Source organism: Artemia sp. Qi Xiang Cuo, chromosome 19, assembly GCF_049724085.1.
Source record: "Artemia sp. Qi Xiang Cuo chromosome 19, ASM4972408v1, whole genome shotgun sequence".
Taxonomy (NCBI): Eukaryota; Metazoa; Arthropoda; class Branchiopoda; order Anostraca; family Artemiidae; genus Artemia; species Artemia sp. Qi Xiang Cuo.
The window spans coordinates 61,833,251-61,847,709 of NC_142812.1; the positions used below are offsets into that span (position 1 = coordinate 61,833,251).

The 14,459-nt window shown below is 36.0% G+C and overlaps 1 pseudogene; it reads right to left on the bottom strand.

The window, feature by feature from the left end:
* Positions 1-12,015, bottom strand: part of LOC148941089 (uncharacterized) — a 53,897-nt pseudogene extending 41,882 nt beyond the window's left edge.
* Between the last annotated feature and the right edge of the window lie 2,444 nt (positions 12,016-14,459).

Sequence of the window (14,459 nt, forward strand, 5' to 3'; positions counted from 1 at the left end):
ATCTAGCTGTTTCCCGGAAACTCATAACATTTGGCTCGAACAACAACAACAAATACTGTTTCCCGCAAACTCATAATATCTGCCTCGAACAACAACAGGAAAGAATTGTCATTAACTTTGCCTCCAACAAGACCAAGAAGGAAATGTCATTAACTGTGCCCGGAAACGGTTTGGGTAATGACTCAATAGTCCGTGAAAGAGACAAAGTTCCTGTTTTCCAATTCTCAATGACAAAATCCATAAAACATACATAAATGTGACAAAGTTCCTGTTTTTTCATTCTCACTGACAAAATCCATAAAAACAGACAAAAATGTGACAAAGTTCCTGTTTTTTCAAATTCTCACTGACAAAAACCATAAAAACATACAAAAATGTGACAAAGTTCCTGTTTTTTCAAACTCTCACTGACAAAAACCATAAAAAAATACAAAAATGTGACAAAGTTCCTGTTTTTTCAAATTCTCACTGACAAAGTCCATAAAACATACAAAAATGTGACAAAGTTCCTGTTTTTTCAAATTCTCACTGAAAAAATCCATAAAAACATCCATGAAAAACATCAAATAAATCGATAAACACACATAACCATCCATTAAAACATCTATAAATGTGACCAAATTCCTGTTTTTTCATTCTCACTGACAAAATCCATAAGCCACGTAGGTCTATGCCCATATATGGAGTCCTGTCAGGAGTCAATAAGGCATCTCTACTCCCAACTTCACAACATTCACGGTCATAGACCCGAATATGGTTCTCCTACACAGAAAAAAGAGAAATGTCGTTCTGAACAAGAATGCGGGAGGGAGTTCAGTGCTAGAAATTTTCTAGAAACTCATGTTGTCATTCTTTTACGATGTGTGTAAGGTACAATGGCCAAGGGAGGAGGAAGTTCAAGTATACTATGGAGACACAGATTTTATATTGTTAAATTTAAAACCAAGAATTTATTGAAAGATTTGGAAAATGGTGTGTACATCAGCTCATGGATGGATTATGCGAATTGGAATGAGAGTATCTACCCCGAGTTGGTGAAACGCCAGGCCCCTAATCAACAGTTAATGTTAAAGACGGAGAAGGGGAGCGATTTAATATCCAATGGGATGTTCCCTGGTCTAAAACCATACTGTTTGGAAAAACAAGATGAAGATATAAGACAGGCATGCAAAAGGGTGCCTGAACTCTCTGTAAAAAATAATTTTAACGCGAGTGTATACAAAACTGTGTAGAGAGTAGTCTAGCGCCACAAGCAAAATTAATGGCAATTCGCTCATTACAATTTAAAAATTATACTGTTAGAGTGGGAAAAAATGCCATGTCTTGCATATCCGACAAGGTCTGTGTACTTGAGGATGATGTGAAAGTACTCCCCCATGGTCACTACCGTATTTCAGATCGAGTTGAATGTATGGACTATCGAAAACAACTCTGTATAGATAAATTAACTTAAATTCAAAAATAGTACTAATACTTGGTGGGTGGGTTTTTTTGGAGGACAACTATTTCCTTATAATACATTCTATTTTTGCCATCATCAACGTCGCCAACATCATTTAACTTTTGCTGCTGCTGCTGCTATTTTCCGCCCCAGCGGGCAGCCCCCTGCGTTTTCCGGCCTGGCTCAGAGGATTGTTGATCCCGGCCTTTGGCCCGGCCCGGCCTTTAGCCCCCTGGGGGGGGGGGGGTATCCCGGCCGACCTTAGGGGGGAGGGGGTATTCTCATCTTTTAAATGTGGTAAATAGTGTTTTATATTCTCTTAGTTTACAAGTATGTTCAACTGTGCTGCTGTTCTTGCTGTTGCTATAGTGTATACATTATTTAAAATACATGTTGTTGTTTTGTTGTTCTTGTTATTGTTGTCAATAAATGAAAAATATGATTCTTAAATTGTTCTTTTCTCTTGCTATTATTGTTGTTGTACAGACAGTGTTCTTAATGTTAGAAAAAAAATGTTTTTGTTGTTCTTGTTGTTGTTGCTATTGAATATCGTACTAAGTAGATGCTGCTTCTGCTTTAGGAAAAAATATTATTTATTCATTAGACAAGTATGGTTTACAGTTAGTTGTAGTCCAACTGCTGTCAACAGCAGTATGTTTCAATATAAAACACCATTCAGATCGTTTCTCTGTGGTTCGTCAATGTCGGGGAAAACGATACTTTTAGAAATAATTAAAGATTGTAATAAAATGTTTTTGGAAAAACCAAAGAAAATTTACTATTGCTATAGTATTTGGCAAGAATCCTATGACCAAATAAAAGCTATTGCCACTGCTACATCGCTCTCATCATGAACATATTTCCATAACCCTAGTTCTACACAATCTATTTCATCAGAGTGAGTGTATGAGGACCCTTGCTTTGAACGGCACCGTCTATATTATCTACCGAGTTCTTCGTGATTTAAGTTCTCTAATAACTCTCAATAAAAAAATATATTCCGGTGTCCCCAAATTTCTACTTTCAGCGTACAGTCAGGCGACAAATACGCCCTATGGGTACATTCTCTTGGATCTTAATCAGAATACAGCCGAGGATTTGCGTGTAGTCACAGATATTTTCAATAAAGAAATTACCGTTTATCTTCCGAAGAACAGTAGAAATTTGCCATCATGACACCGAAGAAACAACACGAAAATAGACACTTATTTTCCATTCTAAGCACTTCAAAACCCCTTCTCAGGAAACCATACTCAAACATGGTGTTGACAAAGAATTTATTAATCTAATACCTGAACTTTGTTTAAATTTAACCGAGGGCAATGTATAGTTACCAGAAGGTGTTAGACAACAGACAAAGCAACATCGTTCCACTGTACGTGCCTTGGCTTGGAAAAAAAGGAAAAGATTTGAAAAGAAAACGTCTCCTTTAAGCGAGCGGTAGCTTTCTTACACTTTTACTGTCAATAGTTGCAGGACTTGTAACAGTTTTCTCTAGATGGCTAAACCCTACAAATTGACTCCAATAGAACCTGTCCTTTCACCAATTGCACGCTTTGAGGACAATCTAAGCAAATTCATTAATGATGAAAATATCGCCGATGATAAAACGCTAGTTTTACTTCAAGATGCACTTTGTCGCGTGGACAAACATAAACTGGACCGTGAAAGACCCTCCGTCCATGTTATTGACCCCCATCCCCCAAAAAGGAAACATCTCAAGATTCTGCAGCAACAACAACAGCACAATTAAAGGAGAAGGAATTGAATTCAATAGTGAAAACAATTGGAAACCTACTGCCACACACATATCGGGAACAGAGTAAAAGATTATTAACATATCTCATGTTGAAAAGTGGTGATGATCATCAAGTTCAAGTCAATAGCACCGGGAAACAAATTATAATTCAGGGAAAAAGTTATAATATACTTGATTTAATTTATGATATAGTTACAAATCGTAGGGGACTTTTATCATTTGACAATAATCCATACAGCTTTCTAAATAGATCAAACTTCCCCAAAAGTCTTATTGGCAATAAGGGATTTCTAAAAAAAAGGGAATATAATACAGGTGTCAGTCCTCTAACACCAACACCACCGCCAACAACACCATTCAAAAAAGAAGGAGAAGACGAAGATTTTAAATAAATCTTGAAAAATACTAGCACTCCTAGTAGCAGCAGCAGCAGTGATTTGATAACACCGACTATGACGGTTAGTCAAAAGCGAAGACGTATTGATATCAACACATTGTCACAAGCACCACCCTCCAGTGTGCAAAAGGGTAGCGGGCATTACACTACGTGTTTATGTTCATGAAGCTAAAGTTTTAAAATATGTTTATGAAAATATTGGTGAAGTGGGAAGTCTAAGTTTCCCCACAACACTTTCTAAAGTTGCCTATGACGTCAGTGGCGATGTCAACAACACTTTAAAAAATGCAAAAGAGTATCTAGAAAATAACCCGAGTTATATTCTATATCAAATTCATAGGATTCGTGGTAATTTACATCGACAAACAGAAGCCTTTTTCCTACTGAATATAATGAAAGAAGATCTTTTAACTCTAGATGAAATTCAAAGACGGAACAATTCACCCTACAAATATATTCTAGTGGCAATCAGTGTCTTGAGTCGCTATGCATATACCATTCCATTGCGATCAGAGAGAGTGGTTGAAGTTGCTCAGGCTTTAGAAAGTATTCTTGAACAAGATTGCTATAGAAAAATTCAAAGTGATTGTGGTAGCGAATTTGTTAATCCACATGTGGAAAAGGTTTTATTGAAATATAATACAAAGCTCTATCATTGCTAGAGTCCGTTAAAGGCTGCAACGGCTGTACGAGTGATACGAACGTTTCGCTTATTAATTTCGAGATATTGTGCACAGAAAAGTACTGCTGCTTTTATTCATGATTTAGATAAAATCATGCAAATATCTAACCATCGACCTCGTCGATCACTGTCTAGTTTTAGCCCTCAGGAAATTCATTGCAGTGAAAATACATTTGACACTTTTCTTAAACAATATTCCAGTGAAAAAAAATTGGTAAGAAAAAATTTAATGTTGTCGATAATGTTCGAATTAATAGAACCATCAATATTTTTGAAAAAGGGAATTATTTATGGCCCACTGAACTTTTAAAAGTGTCAAATATCCTAGATATCTAACCCACGACATGTTGTCTGCGAGACACCAAAGATGATAAGATTCTCGGTGGTTTTTATGATTATGAACTACAAAAAGTTAGAAACAGCAGTTAAATTCATCGAATTGAAAAGATATTAAAGAACCGTACTCGCTGGGGCAAGAGACAGTTGCTTCTTCGTTGACTAGGATACAACTCTGATTTTGATTCTTTGGTTGCAGTTGAAGACATTAACAATGCCAAATGATTTCTATGTGACATTCATGTCCAATGTCTCTGACCCTCTCTACAATGAATAAAACAAGTGATTTTTGGACGAAACTCTCTCCCACCGTCAAATTTGACGGCGCGTATGAAGTGGCTCTTGTCGACTGTATTCTCAAAAATACCTATGATATCCTCATAAAAGATCGCAAATATGATATAGAAATTAGACCCTGTGATTGGCCACCATCCATTAGCGAAGAACATAAAATTCAAAAGATCAATTGGTGGATTATCCAAAAGATCAATACGAGGAACTCAGCTGTATGAATGATTTATGTCATTCTATCAATAAAAGAATTTCCGCTCTTAAAAAAGGAGCCTTTCATTTCAACTATTCAACGGAAGAGCGCAAGATCTACATTAGTTCACCCATTGCCAGTGAAAAGGTTATTCTCAATGATAATCTAAAAGATATTCTTGCTTTAAATTTAATATAATCAATCGTAAAAGTGCCAGAAACACTAATTTTTTTGCTGACTACCCACCTGCCTTCACCGCGGACACTTGTATATTTCTTTATGCTTCGTTTGTTGAAACATCCAGAGTTGGCAATAGCAATGTTCCCTCCTACGAGTTCTTGAACGAAAAACCAATCAAGATCATATTCGTCATTACAATATAAAGCATCTTCACTATATCCTCGTAAACACTTCCAATTTGGAACTCTTCCAGTTAACACTAAGAACTGAATCAGGTGATCCTCTAGCAATATCAAAAGGTTTGGCTGTGATTACATGACATTTTCGTCCTATCGTTGTCGGTGTTAAAAAAACAAGATGTCTAATAGAAAAGAGGTATTCATTTGTCTTGATATTGACTCCTATGTTAATACTCCTGGCCCAGGACAACTGGGCAATGGAACGGACTATTACAAAGGTTTTTCATCAATGTCTGGCTATGGTCTTGGCAGTTGGTCTGCTAAGCTGTTTCGCTCTCTGCACTACCTCTGGCTACAAAATATATTGTACCGGCTGTGACAGATTTTGCATCCTATACACTATATAATTGGAGCTCTGGCAATGATTTTAAAAAAAGTGCTTCGGACAATATTAGGTCCAGTGCGTGAACCTTTGGTGAGCAATTAAAATCTCGAAAAATGGAAAAGGTTTAAAAAGGTTGAGAAACAGTGCATCACCCATCAGTCTCTAATCAGGTCAGAAGCGAAAGACATCACTCCTGTCAAAGAAAAGAAGGGAAAAAACGACAAGTACAATAAGCACTAGAAGAAGGAGAAAAAGCCCAAGGAATAGAATTGTTAAATCGAAACTGGATTTCTTTTCATAGACTGAACAATGGCATATCTACCGCATAAGGATTCCCATCCTTCGATCAATTCATCTTTAAATCTATTCAATGCAGAAAATGTCGACGTGAGTGTAAAACATGGATACTATGATTAATTCTATCCACAACAACCGCTCTCCGATAATATACAATTTCAAAATTATTCCAATGAAGACTACTTTATGGACATGTCTTCGACATTTATAGATTTACATGTGATAGTCAAAAAATCCGACAATGGAATGCCAATTCGTGCTGATGGAATATTCTATGAAAATTGTATATTACATAGTTTATTTCGTCAAATCACTGTCTACATAAATGGAAGATTGGTGAGCACAAGCAACAATCTCTCAAATTATACAAGCTATATGCAGTTCATGTTGATGATACCCAAGTCATACAAGGAACTGAGAGGCACCTCCAATGAATATGAATATATCACAGATACTGATAGTACAGATGCATTTAAAAATGCTACAGGTAGTGAATTACATCTAGTTGGAAAAATATATCATGAGATATTTAATATACCTCAATGGGTACTACCAAATATTAAAATGGATATAAAATTGACACTTGTTCCATCCAATTTCGTCTTATGAAAGGAACTTCCTGCCAATCCCGATGTAACTCTCTCTCTCTCACCTTGGAAATGCTACATATACGAAAGCAACAGGTTATGAGTTATGTTGCTTTGGCAGTGGAAAAACTGACAGCCAGTGGAAATAATATTAGACTACTTGTTCCACATACATCATCAATCAACGTCATATTGCCAAAAGCTTATGCACCTTCACCGACTCATCCTTTATCAATGCCGAAATTCCATCAAAATTAGTATTGGCATTTGTAAAAAACGGTAGCGCAATAGCATCATGGTTTGGCTGCACACATAAATTTGAGATGTCTGGGATTTCATTTCTTTTATGCAAAGTAAATGGAATCCCACTCTACAATCTATCTTTTGATAAATCATACAGGATATTGTATGAGTTGACAATGCAAACCCTAGATCATGATTCACAACTATTTGAAAATGGTACAATCGAAGAAATGTTCGCTAAAACATATGGTATCGTTGTACTAGACTTGTCTGACACTCAAGATATGAGTATAGTACGAACGGTGAGTGTGCGTTTAGAGTGTACATTTGCCAACCTTTTACCTGAGAGTATCACACTAATCTCGTAAATCAATTTGAAACCTATTGGGAAATCACTCCCGAAGGTAGTGTTCTACTAGATCTTGCACCTTGAACACTAGTCAAGTAATCAGTGTATTTAATATGGACCCCTACATTTCCAAATAAATATCCTATTGTTTACCATCGGACTTCCTTGGATAAATGCAAAGTACAAACAATACCCTAATCATTGTTAATAGCAGTCCGTCGACTCTGAATACCGGTCACTGGCTGTGCATCTTTCAAACAATGAAGTCTATTGAATTTTTGATCATCTCGGCCTACCCTATACATTCTACACTCCACACATCAACAACTATATTGAAAGCAGTGGGAAAACTATTATTCAAAACCCAAAAAGAGTACAGGATCTGAAGACTAAAACCGCTTGTTTTCATGCGTTGCTATATTTTGTCTTTAGATATTGCAGTTATACTTACAGACATTTCCTCAGCATTCAAATAAATGATTCACGTCTAAATGAGTTTATGGTAGAAAACATCCTCTCTTGTCTGTGTAACTTTGATTTTAGTGTCTTACGAGTAAAATGTTTTTGAAATGTATGTAAGTATGTTTATTAATAAAAAAATGTATATGTACAACAATAAAGTCTTTATTCTTCACTTTAGATTTCTTCTTCTTATTCTTCTGTGTATAGGCAACTGTCGAGAACCACTAATGCAGGTAGATCCTTTGAACTCACTATATATTGATCTTGATTGGCTGCAAAGTCAGGGTCACATTTTCTACAGTACAATGTAACTTCACTCTTATCATATCTCTTTGTCTAGTCAATGATACTGTTTGCATTCATATTTTTAAATTCACGAGTTTCAATTTGTCTATTTGAAGCAATATAACATACAGTGTTTTCAAGTGGTGAATCACATTCTGTAACAGCCAAACAAAAATCACTAGGTTTATTGTCATAATAGGCAGTGTCGTCACAACGATGACGTCAATCATCAATCAATCAGTCAATCATTTTATTAATAGTAAACTCTATTACAAACGTAAAGAAAAATTACCTGGCCCAAGAAGCTTGGCTTGTTGTGGGCCTTACAACACAATAATAAAGCACTAAAAGAACCATAAATATTACCCTAAATTCAACAATATATATGAAATAAAGATTAAAGAGAACAAACACTAGCATACAGTAAAGAAAAAAAAGAAAAAAAAATATAATAATAACTATATATAAGGGAAAAACACAAAAAGGAGAAACACTAGGACAAGAGAAAAAAGGGAAAATAAACAAAAGAGAGAGAAATTACTAAACTGGAAAGACACGACGAATAACTGCCTTTGCAGACAGAAATAACGGGACATCCGGGGGGATTGAATTCCATAATTGAATAGATTTATAAACAGGAGACCTCCGGGGTGCTGTAGATGAACGTTTAGGCAAAATAAGTCTTTGAGAAGAACTACGTAAAAAGTAGAGTACCTACATGAGCCTGTCCGTGAAAAAAATTGCTACAGAGGCGGTGGAAGTGTACCTAGAAAAGCAGAATGTGCTAAATAAAGATTACTTTTACCAAAAATACGATCCAGCGGAGCTATTCGAGTATGATTATAAAGATCAGAGGAAGGGTAAAGCCGAAGGAGAAGAAAAGTAGCCTTCACTGCCCTATTTTGGGCTCTTTGAATTGAGCAGAGAAGAGATTTATTAGTTTTACCCTAGACAGAGCAGCAATAAAAAAGGTAAGGAAAATTAAAAGCATAATAAAGAGAAAGCATAACATCTGGGGGAAGAAATGAGTTAACCCGGTGCAACATTGACGACTGGCGGAAGATGAGGGAACGGGTGTGAGTTATATGAGGCTTAAAAGAGAGAAAACAGTCAAGATACACATCAAGAAATTTCACCATAGCAGCTTGCGGTATAACATCATTCCCATAAGTCAGGATGATTGGCTCCCTTATGTCTCTCGTACGATAAGGGGTCCTGAAGTGTAAAATGGCACTTTTTTGGCTGTTGAGAGTCATACCATTTGACCAGCACCTATCTTTTACTTTATCAAGAAGACCTTGGGAAGTGGCAGATGGCAAGTCCACTGCAGCAATGAAAATGTTACTGTCATCAGCAAAAAGAATAGGGTGCACAAGGGGATGAAGACCATCAACGACATCATTAATGTAAATTAAAAACAAAAGTGGTCCAAGCACAGAGCCCTGTGGGACACCCTTCAATATAGGCAAAGTAGTGGCAGAATTACCATTAACTGAAACATACTGAGATATTCCCGACAGATAAGACCTTAATCATTCTAGTGGGACTCCATATACTCCAAATGAAGATAGTTTAGACAAAAGAACAGAGTGGTCAACCATATCAAAGGCCTTTGAAAAGTCAAGAAATAGACCCAAAACACACAAGCCCTTGTCCAGATTAGCACGCACAAACTCTGTTGCATCTGAAAGTGCATACTAGGTAGATAAATTGGGACGAAAACCATACTGATGGTTAGTTGTGAGAGAATTTCCTGCAGTCGTATTAGTACTAAAAACAAATGAAGAGAGTCTACGATACACTACTCTTTCAACAACCTTTGACAGGAAGAAGAGAAATGGGTCTATAATTTGAAATTAGAGATGAATCACCTTTTTTATGTAAAGGTAAAACATTAGCAACTTTAAATAAATGAAGGAAAACACCAGAAGAAAGAGAGAGGTTAGTTATGTGTGAGATGGGGTTAAAAACAAACTGACCAATTTTTTAAAGAACATTATTACTCAAACCAAAACCATCAACTGAACGGCTACATGGAAGCTGTAAAACAATACTATAAATCTCAGTATCACTTCATGAGGAAAAGAAAAATGACTTTTCTGCTATAAGAAAACTTACTCTACTCTTGGGTTGAATGGGAACTGAAGGAAGAGTGGTGAAATACGAATTGAAGGCGTTTGCTGAAGAGTTTTTATCCACAATAGATCCATCAGCATTCCTGTAATGACATTGGGGAGACTGTTCGAGTTTCTTGTGAGAAATAGCTTCATTAACTACATTCCAAACCTTTCACAACTTCCCCTTACACTCATCAATTCAACGCGAAAAATAGAGCTTTTTGGCTGCACGTACTGAAGTCGTAAGTACATTTTTATAATGTTTATACTTCAACAGATCATCCTGTGTTTTACTTGTATATGCAACCTTGAACAGAGACGCCTTCATATGTGTAGCATTGATCAGACCTATGGACATCCATGGGCATTTGAGCATAGATTTCCTTGGTCTCTTCCTAAGAAGAAAATGCTTATCCAACAGAGCTCCCATACGAAACACAAATAAACTTGTTGCACATTCAACATCATTAGCTTCAAGAACACTAGACCAATCATTACTCTGAAGACTAAGAATTAAATTAGAAATTTCTTTATCTGTAAAAGTTCTGAAAGAAGATTCACCTTGCTCATTCACAGCAATCTCAGTTTTAGGCACAAAAAGTGATAGATAAATTGGGAAGTGATCAGACAGATCAGTGAAAACAAGACCAGAAGTAAACTTCAATTTTGGAGAATGAGAAATGAAAATATTATCTATCAAAGTGAAAGAATTTCTTGTAGGATCAACACGAGAAGGAACAAAAATTGAAGGAAGTAGCCCAGAAGAAGAAAGCACATCAAAGAGATGCTCACATTCATCACTTGATCCAACATTGAACATATTACAATTAAAATCTCCCAAAACACAAATACGTTTTTTAGACAAAGTTCCCACACCAGAAAGCTGATCAAGCAAATCACAGAACAGATTTGTTGGAAAAGGAGGGGGCTTATAAAACAAACAAACAGTATCACATGCAAACTGGCTTTTCAGATCAATAACAAGAGAATAAACAGTCCTACTATTACACACTACTGAAGTAAACAAGGATTCAAGGTCATACCGTCTACTAAATTTAATATCAGATTTTATAAATAAAGAAATGCCATCTGAGCACTTTACCATTCTAGGGACATGAATAGCAGTATAACCATGCATATCATAAGCTGTTAAATTATCACTATCAGATAACCATGTTTCTATTAGACCAATTACATCAAAAGGGCAAGAATTATCAGACTACAAATATGATTCCAGACTATCCCACTTATCTCTTATCCCACGTACATTCAAACAAAATACATTAAAGCAACTATTTAAAGAGAGAGAAGGCATGATTTTATCACAAAAGTCAGTAGTAGTGTGATAATTGCAACTAGAATTAACCATAGATTCAAGAAAAGGGTCAAGTGTGTGGGCCTCTTGTTTGCCAGCACTACTTGGTTACTCAAAGATAACTGATTTAAGAATAGAAGAATTCCAAAGAAAAGAAAAATCAGCCAGATTTGCCACACATAACAAATGCACACAATATCTTCACAAATGAACAAGATATCAAACAAACAGGCTGAAATAGCAGAGGGTAAATTGAAACTAAAAAGGTGAGACTCATAGGCAACAAAGAAAAGAAAGAGAAGAAAAAAAACCTGCAAGACAAAGAACAATAACAAGCTACAAAGCTAAAAAAAATTTTAAAAATAACAAACAATTACAAGGACAAAGGCAAAAACCAAATAAAGAAAAAGGCAAAACAATAAAGAAGCAACCAGATGAAAAGAGTTATCAACTGTTTATGGAATTTACTTAAAAGAATAATGTAAAACAACCTAGATGCAAGCATAAGTAAAACCATTAAATCATAAAGAGTTAAAAAAACAACATACAAAACAACAGAGCTAAAAGGCAAAAAATTGTTTATTTCAGTCCTGGTAGGGGCTTGGATGGGCTGTAGTTGACTGATGGAGAACATCGACTTGAGATGCCTCTTTAACAGTGATCACTTTATCATCAGAAAGCTTGGTAAGTATTTCTCCCCCACTAGACGATGTAGACCTCTTTCCAAGCTTTGATTTAGCATAGTGAAGTAGCTGAAGTCTAAGCTTTGTAAGTGACTCAGAAATAAAGACACCACTACCTTGCCAACTTTTCTTTTCTCTAAGAATAAGCTGCTGCATTCTTGGATTACAAAATTCCACAACAAGTGGGCGAGATTTCAAACCTGAGCCTTTTTTTCCAATCCTTCTAACAGAAACTATGTCATTCTTAGTCAAAGGAATACCAGGAAACCTATTACTGCAAAATCCAAGAAATTTGCTTTCAGGAGATTCTGGATAAGGATCTTCTTTGAAACCAAATAGGATCAGATGATTTGAAATTTTAATTTGGACAAACTGATCGCTCAGACGATCCACATTGAGTTGAATTGGTTTCAGATATTTTTGCAGCTCTGACAAACCTGAGTCAAGCAAATGAAGAGATAATTCAAGCTTTGACATCCTCAAATCATATTGTTTTAGTGATTTTTCAACAAGCACATCAAAATCCAGTTTAAGACTATTGTATACCTCTTGTTTAATAACTTCCATGTTGTTAGCATCAAAAGCAGCAGGCAAATGACTAGAGGCAAGTTTTTTAACAGACGCCTCAACCAAAGAACCAACCTCATTAGACAGTGCCTCACGGACAACTTCTGCCATAGTAGATTTAAGGTTTTGGTCATTAAGTGAATCTGCAATTAGCTTCTGCTTGTTCTTAAGGGTGTTAATGTGTGAGGTGAGCATATTAATCTGCTTATTAATAGATTCAGATTTACTGAACTGGATGGAGCAGTCTGATCTCGTCTCTCTGTGACTAGGTGGTCTATAGCTCTTTTTTGAGTTGTCACCCATGATGTGGGCTAAAATGAACTCCAAACTAGGCTAATCAAGCTACAAGCTAACAGCAAAAGGCAAGGGATCTTCTGGCTGGCACAAGCAATTATAAAAAGGTTCTAATAACAGCGAAGCAGAGGTGTATTCACCAGGCAGAAAAATAAAAAGACTGTACCTGGGGCGTCCCCAATTGCACCCCTGGGGTTAGGGCTGCTAGGCTTGCCTGCCTTTTCCACTGGACTGGTAGGCACGCTAAACCAGTTCTTCAGATAAATTCAATTTAACGAGAAGGTTGATGTTGCCAGATATTACACTTAAACAAACAATATAGATACGTACAACAATACAGAGACGTACAAACCAAATTTTCTTGTTACCCCAACAGTTGAATCGTAGACCTGATTCTTCCTCCCAAAATGATTTAATACCACGACGATACCAATCTCGTAAAAATAAACTAAAATCTCGTTTAGGCTTCTTTCCAATCATACCAGGATAAGTATTCTCCCACGGATCACATTCGTCACAGTGATAATTAGAGCATAGTTGTCCTCTAGGGTGAGAGTCACAAATCTCTTCAAGACATGGATTACAGTCTTTAATTTGTACTGCATATCCTCTATGTAATTGAAAAGGATTGCATAACTTTTGCTTTTCATTATACTCATCAATAATTGTACACTTCTCACATGATGACCTACTGCCAAGAGTATACATACATAGTGGACATGTTTAGAACATTTTTTTGGTTTCCAGTGTCAACTCTGTCACAGCTAAAATGAAATTGATCCACGTTAGATAACTTCAGAGGGGGGAGAGAGAGGAGTAACTTTCTGACGTTACATAACCTGTTTTGAAGAGAGAGTCATCTACGTAGAATCTATGGCAATGTATTCAAAAGTATATCCACGATATTATTTTGCTTTGTTTCAATGATTATATCAATAGATTGAGTAAAAGCATTTGAGTCACGTCGTAAAAGCTTCATACAATAGTCCAACGGTGGAGAATCATTCCCCATTATATTGTCAAGTGCTCCCTGAGAAAATATCTTCCGTTGAAGAGATAATTCGAGAAAATCGTCACCTAGAATCAAACGTTTTTCCATAATCACAAGATTTGACTTAATTCTCCCTATCTCAAATTCATTCATTTTTCAATCCTAACGCTCTCACTGTTGACTTTAGACTAACCACGATTCGTTCTACTTCAAGAATATTCGATAGCCTACTTTTAAAAATCTAACAAAAAGAAAGGGAACATTTTAAATTTCGAAACAATTTTATTATGTGTGAGCATAATTACAACAATAATATAATACACATATTTAATTACCGATATAACTTATTGTCCTCAATATACTTCACTATTGCATTTAAAGAACTTTGAAGTCTGTGTATATGTGATATATGGACTTTCGCAGCGA